Here is an 8,747-nt window from a genome sequence, read left to right on the forward strand (position 1 = left end):
GTGCCTTGTTAAATAAAAAATGAACATACCTTGGTCTACTACAGTACACAGTATTCCTTTTTTAGGACCTGTGGCAGTCCCCCAATGTGACTTGATTCAGTATTGACAGTAAACTGCAGTAAATACCCATTGGGGTTAATTTGACATATCACAGGATGTTGGCATTATGAATAGTAACAGATCAATCGATTTAATAGAGCAAAGCCCAACCTCGGTGTCAGTAAATCTACATGAATTAGTCCCAGCACATTGATTCAGAATAAGATCCTAAAGCCCAAGGCTAAATCATCATTTCGGATCCCTTTATGAGCACACGAGCCTAGTCAGGACACGTTAGGGAAGACATATATACATCCACAGACTTTGTTTTCTTAAGACCCGCTAGTTGCCTCTTTTATTGATTTGAGTGCTGTAGCCTGCTATATTTAGTGCAGACACTTGAGTTGCTATTTCTTTCCTTTCAGGGTGTTTGTCTGTAGCTGGGGAAGCCATGCTACACTAACACACTCCAGCTAAGATGAATGTCCCCCTGATGGATCATTACACCACACCGGGTTTGAAATTGGAAATAGGGTTTGGCTACTGATACCCTTTCAGACAGAGCCACAATTATCTGACAGTGACTGATACATGTGCGTGCTTATTCCTCTAATAACGACATCTCTCTCTCTCTCTCTCTGTCCCAAAGGTTAGGATACATCTCAGCTTACACAATCAACGACAACAAAACAGATCATGCTAGCTGGGTGATTTGTCCTTGGAAGATTTGTTTTATTAATGCCTAGTTATTATGATTAATCTATGAGTACCTCGAGGGATGCTAAAGACAGGTGCTCAAAAGGTTTTAGGCTACTTAATATGAACAGACAGCAGCATAGTACTACAACAACATGTTGAAAGCAATGATCAGTCCTTGAACATGGACAAGGCTGCATGTGTGTAGAGTACATGCCACAAGAGAACCAAGAGTGTGGGCAGGTACCAGCCATCTCTGAGGATTCCCTCCTGAATTGAAAGTGATCCTTGAGTAGAGCAGCCACACAGAGACCAGAGAGAGAGAGAGAGGTTGCCTGTGCATCTGGCTGTGTTGTGTGTGTGTGGCAGAAGTACTACAGCTCCCCCTGATCATCAAATGTTTCCATGACAACTCCAAAAGGTGAGAGCCTGAATGTTGGGTGCATGAAAATGTTTCCCAGCACCTTTTCAACTTCCAGCCGATGGATGATTAGAGCAGTGTCTGGAAACATGTAATTGTAACCCTAATTATTATCTATCACCTCCGAAGGACCCGTGGGTTTGATGATAACGAGTCGGGTTACAATCAAGTTCTTTTCTACAGTTTAATCCTTTCAAGTAGCAGCAGCACGAACTTTAGCGGCACAAAAGGTTACATCTCCATCATTTCACTTCTCTGTCACACATCTCTCCTGTGATTCCTCCTTACACGCAGGTGAGTCTGGGAAGGATATTTTCCGAATAATAGTCCCAACATAAAATCGCAAGGACAATGCCATATAAAAGTCACATACACATGACATATTTCTGATGATAAAATATATTACATTCCAAAACCATGGCTGCATAATTGTAGGAAGCAGCCGTTTCCAACATGTACCAACAAATGTACATAAACCACATCTGAATGACTAGATAATAATGTAATATGTAGCCTAATTAAAGTGTGTATTATCAGATAATAGTTGGAGTATCGTAACTGGCCTCGGTCCAAACAGTTTGATGGATTCATTAGATCCACAGGTATATTGTTGGGAGCAACACGGGGCAATACATTGACAAGGTACATCCTTGACTGCATCTTTCTCTTGTTGTAATAACAATCTGCTAACGGGTGTTCGGGTTTGAGAACGACAATGGAAGTGTGAGTCATCAGGTCAACCCTAAACAAGACTATGATTAATAACAATAAGATGACTACTTTCTCTTAGTCACACCGTGAAATAGAATTCAACTTAATTTGCTTACATTCTGAGAAATGACTGTTTTCAGCATTTCATGCTGACACCAAACTAGAGGAAGGAGAACACCCGGCATAGTTAAATATAGACAGACATAAAGTAATGTAAGCCCGTCTGTATACACATGGCCCAGCGAGTACTCCCCATATTAAGAATGCAAGTCCAAAGCTGTTCCATTGTCTCTGTAAGGTCTCACACCACCCAGCCTCTCACGAGTATCAGCGGTCTAGGACGGGCTAAATCCATAACTGCTAACAGCTAGCCTGAGCTTAGTCTCTGCTCCAGTTGTCCTCAGCTAATTCAATCAAGTTTTTAATTCTGTGACCCGAGGTCTCCAACAGTCACTATTGACCATATCTCTTCTGGAAGTCTGAGGAAAGTAATAATTCATACAAAGAGCTTATTGGGATTGCTGAAAGTTAAGTTTGGCTGGGAGACATTTTTGGTATTTCTCTTTTATTCATTGTGACGCTGAGTTGTCATGATGCTTCAGCAAATGTACATTATACCAGGCGCGTTGGTAGACACAATGTAAGTAACCAAATTAATGTCCCTCTATCTGTCCTGAATGCCTCTGTTGATCCTACAGCTACTATATACAGTAATCATGTGCCTATGAACCAGATTTATACTGTTAGCACTGTGGTGTGCCCTAGTAGGAAGTCCACTGTGTGCAGCTCACCCTGCACTAACATAAATAAAATGAGAATATCTACTTCCGCAAAGCTTCCCAGTAAAGCAATGAAAACAAGTAAGCATCCCAGAAGAAAAGGGCTAAAAATAGCACACATATGTAGCTTAAGAAACAAGGTTCATGAAATAAATAATTTGCTAGTAACAGATGACATTCATATTCTGACTATCTCTGAAACTCACTTAGATAATACCTTTGATGACACAGATGTAGCAATACAAGGTTATAACATTTACAGAAAATACAGAAATGCCAATGGTGTAGGTGTTGCTGTTTATATTCAGAACCACATTCCTGTAAAGCTTAGAGAGGATCTCATGTTAAATACTGTTGAAGTAATATGGCAACAGGTTCATCTGCCTCACCTAAAGCCCATTATTATGGGAAGCTGCTATAGACCACCAAGTGCTAACAGTCAGTATCTGGATAACATGTGTGAAATGCTTGATAATGTTTGTGATATCAACAGAGAGGTATATTTTATGGGTGATTTAAATATTGACTGGCTTTCATCAAGCTGCCCACTCAAGAAAAAGCTTCAGTCTGTAACCAGTGCCTGCAACCTGGTTCAGGCTATCAGCCAACCTACCAGGGTAGTTAAAAACAGCACAGGAATGAAATCATCAACATCTATTGATCACATCTTTACTAATGCTGCAGAAATTTGCATTAAAGCAGTATCCTTATCCATTGGATGTAGTGATCACAATATAGTGGCCATATCTAGGAAAACCAAAGTTCCAAAGGCTGGGCCTAATATAGTGTATAAGAGGTCATACAATACGTTTTGTAGTGATTCCTATGTTGATGTAAAGAATATTTGTTGGTCCGTGGTGTGTAATGAGGAGCCAACAGATGCTGCACTTAACACATTTATGTAATTGCTTATTCCAGTTACTAATAAGCATGTACCCATTAAGAAAATGACTGTAAAAACTGTTAAATCCCAGTGGATTGATGAGGAATTGAAAAATTGCATGGTTGAGAGGGATGAGGCAAAAAGAATAGCAAATAAGTCTGGCTGCACAACCGATGGGCAAACGTATTGAAAATTGAGAAATCATCTGAATAAACTGAATAAAAATAAGAAACTATACTATGAAACAAAGATAAATTATAAAGAATTATAGTAAAAAGCTTTGTGAAAAAGGGCAAACTCAGCTCCATCATTCAGTGAATCAGATGGTTCATTCATCACAAAACCAACTGATATTGTCAACAACTTTAATTATTTTTTAATTGACAAGACTAGCAAATTTAGCCATGACATGCCAGCAACACACCCTGACATTACACATCCAAGTATATCTGACCAAATTAAGAAATACAAGCATTGGAATTTTGAATTCCGTAAAGTGAATGTGGAAGAGGTGAAAAAATGATTGTTATCTATCAACAATGACAAGCCTCCGGGGTCTGACAACTTGGATGGAAAATTACAGAGGATAATTAATAGCAGACGATATTGCCACTCCTATTTGCCATATTTTCAATTTAAGCCTACTAGAAAGTGTGTGCCCCCAGGCCTGGTGGGAAGCAAAAGTCATTCCGCTACCTAAGAATAGTAAAGCCCCCTTCACTGTCTCAAAATAGGGAGGCAAGACAACGAGGTTCTAGCTTCAGCACGTTTACTAGCCTAGTCTGCGTAAGTCATTTTTAGGTTACTGATACCCACAAGGGCCATCCGACTACATCTTCCCCTCACCAATGAACAAAAATTCAACATTCATAACCACTGAAGCATAACTGAAATGCAATTTGAAAAACCAGTATTATTCACTTTAACATGCTACTTCACATCCTGAAGCTGTATGAAAGCATAAAATTACACAGTCTGAACTCCTATGCATTAACTTAGGTACAGTCTCTTTTTGCTGGGTATGGTCCCCAACAGTATGTATTATATTCACATAACATAATCTTTCAGCCACTTTGGTGGCTTCACATCCCTTTTTGGGCGAGCTTGTGGCTCTGTGAGCATTCTCTCTCCTCCCCCCTCTTTTTGTGCGTTGTCTGTGGCCTCCTCAGCCTGTGTGGATGTTAGATCTGGAAGAGCTCTGTGTTTTGAGCCTGTGTCCACCACATAGGAGCGTGGGGCATCCGCTTTCCTCAGCACTACTGCTAGTCCCCTGACTGTTTTTACAGCTCTCTCTGCCTCACCATTACTCTGTGCATGGTAGGGGCTACTGGTCACATGTGTGAAGTCATATTCTGCAGCAAAAGCAGAAAAGGAGCTTGCAGAGAACTGGGGAGCGTAATCTGTAACCAGGACCTCAGCAACCCCTTGCTTGGAAAAAATGGACGTTAATCCATTGATGTCACCAGCTGATGTGGTTATGGGTGTCTTTGCTATTTCAATGTATCTTGAATTGTAGTCTACCACTAGCAGACAAGTGTAATTTTTCCAAAAGAACATATCTGCCTCTACCTTTTGGCAGCTCAGTTGCCATCATTAATTCAGGATGACAAGGTTGACATTTTGCACACACCTCACACTGGGCCACCAGCTTGGCAATCTGAGTACTCAGACCAAGCCACCACACCGAATGTTGAACCCTCAGTATTCATTTGGTTATCCCCATGTGTCCCTCATGCACTCTGTCTAGCATTTCTGGTTGTAGTCTCTATGATAACTATCCCTTGTCCTTTCATGAGTAGGTGTCCATTACAGTGGAAGTCACTTTGGTGCACCCAATAGGGGCTTCAGCAGCTGAGGCAGTTCCTGCTGCCTGGGCCATCCCTTTTTGCACTGCTGTACTATCTGTCTGCAGATTGGGTCTCGCTGTTGCTCCTCTGCAATCTGCTGCAGTTTGGTCTGAGATGCAGGTAGGCTGTCTCTTACTGCATTGATGGACACCTGTACCTCCCCCTCTAGACATTGCTCCTCTTCTGTTAATGGACGGTTAATTGAGGCCCTGGAGAGTGCGTCTGCTGTGATCAGTGCCTTCCCTGGCACATACACCATCTTGTAGGTGAACCTCAGTAATCTGAGGCGGAAGGGCAGAACTCTGGGAGGCAAGTCGTCCAGTGCTTTTGTCCCTAACAGAGCCAACAGTGGTTTGTGGTCAGTCTCTGCTGTAAGCTGAAGGCCAATTAGGTATTGGCTGAGCCTTTCACATGCCCATGTGATAGCCAACGCCTCCTTCTCCACTTGTGCATACCTTTGCTCTGTGTTGGATAAGCTTTGTGAGATGTATGCTATTGGACGCCACTCCATATTGTCCTGCATCTGTGTGAGGACTGCCCATAGAGGTGATGATGCATCTGCTGATACCTTTGTCTTAGCGTTGGGGCGGTACTGGGCCAGCACTCTCTGTGAGGCCAGGTCTCCTTTGATTTTGTCCAATGCCACCTGACCAGTCATTGTCTTTGGCTAGTAAGTCTCTCAGGGGTTTGGTTGTATCTGAAAACTGTGGGAGGAACTTACCCACATATGTGGCCATGCCTAAGAAGATCCTGACTTCAACCATCTTCTGTGATGGCGATGATCTTCTCCGGGTCCGGCTCTATTCCAGCTGCACTGATTTTGTGTCCCAAGAACAAGACCTCTGACTGTGCATTTTTCATTGAGTGTCATGCCAGTCTCCTGCAGTCTGGTCAGAACTGCTGTGAGCCTTACATCATGTTTTGCTCTGTCCCGTCCGCACACGAGCACGTCGTCCGCGTGGACTATGACGCCACTTAGCCCATCCAACAGCTGAGACATGCGTGTTTGGAAATGCTCAGGACCGGAAGCGATTCCAAATGGCAAAACGTTAAACTGTGTTATAAACGTTGTGAGCGACCTACTCTCTGGTGACAGGGGTATCTGCCAGAAACCTGAGTGGGCATCCAGCTTTGTGAAGACTTCCAACTGAGCCAGCGACTGCTCCACTGATGGTAAGATGTGTCTCTCTCTACAGAATTCCTCATTCAAGTTAGTCATGTCTGCACAGATCCTTACTTATGTCCCCATTGGCTTTTGGGACCACCACCATCCCTGCACACCAGTCAGTGGGACTCTCTGTTTTAGACACAGGCCAGATTTCTTCCATCCTCCCCAACTTTTACTTTATTTTGGCCAATAAAGGGATAGGCACACGGCGAGGGGTGGTAAGGGCATAGGCACCGCATCCTCTTTCAGGCAGATTTTGGAGTCACCTTCTAGCCTTCCTAGGCCAGAAAACACTTTTGGGAATGTCTTTTTGGGAATGTCTCCCCTCCCTGGGTCCTCCAGTTCGCTCACTCTCTCAATGAGTTGCAATGCTTCAATTGCTGGCAGCCCCAGCAACGGTCTGGTAAGAGAGTCAATGAAGAAGACAAGCTGGATGGCACTTTTGTCTTTACTCTTCAGTTTACTCACCAACTGCCCTACCACTGGTAATATCTTATTAATGGGCCGGTACAGTTTTTTGTTTGTACAGAGAAAAGGGCCATCTCTACTATAGCCTAGTGTCGGATTGCTGTCACTGCTGCCCCTGTGTCTAGTTTAAATGACTAAACCTCCCCATTGAGTTTTATATCTGAGTGCCAGCCAGCATTGTTTTCCTTTACTTCTACCAGAAAGATGCTGTCCTGCTGTACCTCCTCTGAGACCTCATGCATTTGCTTTGATCGACAGGCAGCTCAAAAGTGTCCTCTCCTGTGACATTTCCTGCATTCCGCATCCTTTGCTGGGCAATCTTTCCAGCTGTGGAAAGGTGATTTCCCACATTTGCGACAAACACTTAAACTAGCTATCACTGTCTGTGATTGTTTTCTCCACGTCTGGCTCTGTTCTGCGTTCCCCTCTGTTTTTTTAGCTCGGTATGAAAACACATTTATTTCCTCGCTCTCTTTGCTCTGCAAGGAGCTGCTGCGGCGCATCATCGTCTGCTGTCTTTTTACTGTCTCACTCTGCTTAACCTGATTTACAACTCTGGACCAGATAAGCTGGGAATCCAACTGTAACTTTTCCGAATGTGAGATATTTCTTATTCCCACTACAATCCGATCTCGGATCAGCTCTTCCTTGAGTGCGCCAAACTGACAGTGTTCTGCTAGCTTGTGAACAGCTGTGATAAAACTGTTGGTGGTTTCACCCTGCTCCTGTTTGCGCACATTAAACCTAGCTCTCTCAAATATAATATTGTGTCTCCCTCATTTTCAAGCAGATTTAAGTCAAAACTGTAGCTAGGCCACTCAGGAACATTCAATGTCGTCTTGGTAAGCAACTCCGGTGTATATTTGGCCTTGTGTTTTAGGTTATTGTCCTGCTAAAAGGTGAATTTGTCTCCCAGCGTCTGTTGGAAAGCAGACTGAACCAGGTTTTCCTCTAGGATTTTGCCTGTGCTTAGCTCTATTTTGTTTCTTTTTATCATAAAAAAACACCCTAGTCCTTGCCGGTGACAATCATACCCATAACATGATGCAGCCACCACCATGCTTGAAAATATGAAGAGTGGTACTCAGTGATGTCTTGGGTTGGATTTGCCCCAAACATAACATTTTGTATTCAGGACATGAAGTTCATTTCATTGTTAAATTTTTTATGCAGTTTTACTTTAGTGCCTTATTGCAAACAGGATGCATGTTTTGGAATATTTGTATTCTGTAAAGGCTTTCCTCTTTTCACTCTGTCAATTAGGTTAGTATTGTGGAGTAACTACAACATTGTTTATCCATCCTCGGTTTTCTCCTATCACAGCTATTAAACTCTGTAACGGTTTTAAAGTTACCATTGGCCTCAATGTGAATCCCTGAGCAATTTCCTTCCTTTCTGGCAACTGAGTTAGGAAGGATGCCTGTAACTTTGTAGTGACTGGGTGTATTGATACACCATCCAAAGTGTAATTAATAACTTGACCATGCTTTTAATATTTCTATACCAATAGGTACCCTACTTTGAAAGGCATTTGAAAACCTCTCTGGTCTTTGTGGTTCAATCTGTTTTTGAGATTCACTGCTCGACTGAGGGACCTTATAGATAATTGTATGTGGGGGGGACAGAGACAAGGTAGTAATTAAAAAATCATGTTAACCACTATTATTGCACACAGAGTGAGTGCATCCACCTATTATTGCCACACTCTGATCTGTTTCACCTGTCTTTGTGATTG

The sequence above is a fragment of the Salvelinus alpinus genome, chromosome 8, assembly GCF_045679555.1.
Source record: "Salvelinus alpinus chromosome 8, SLU_Salpinus.1, whole genome shotgun sequence".
In the NCBI taxonomy this organism is placed as follows: domain Eukaryota; kingdom Metazoa; phylum Chordata; class Actinopteri; order Salmoniformes; family Salmonidae; genus Salvelinus; species Salvelinus alpinus.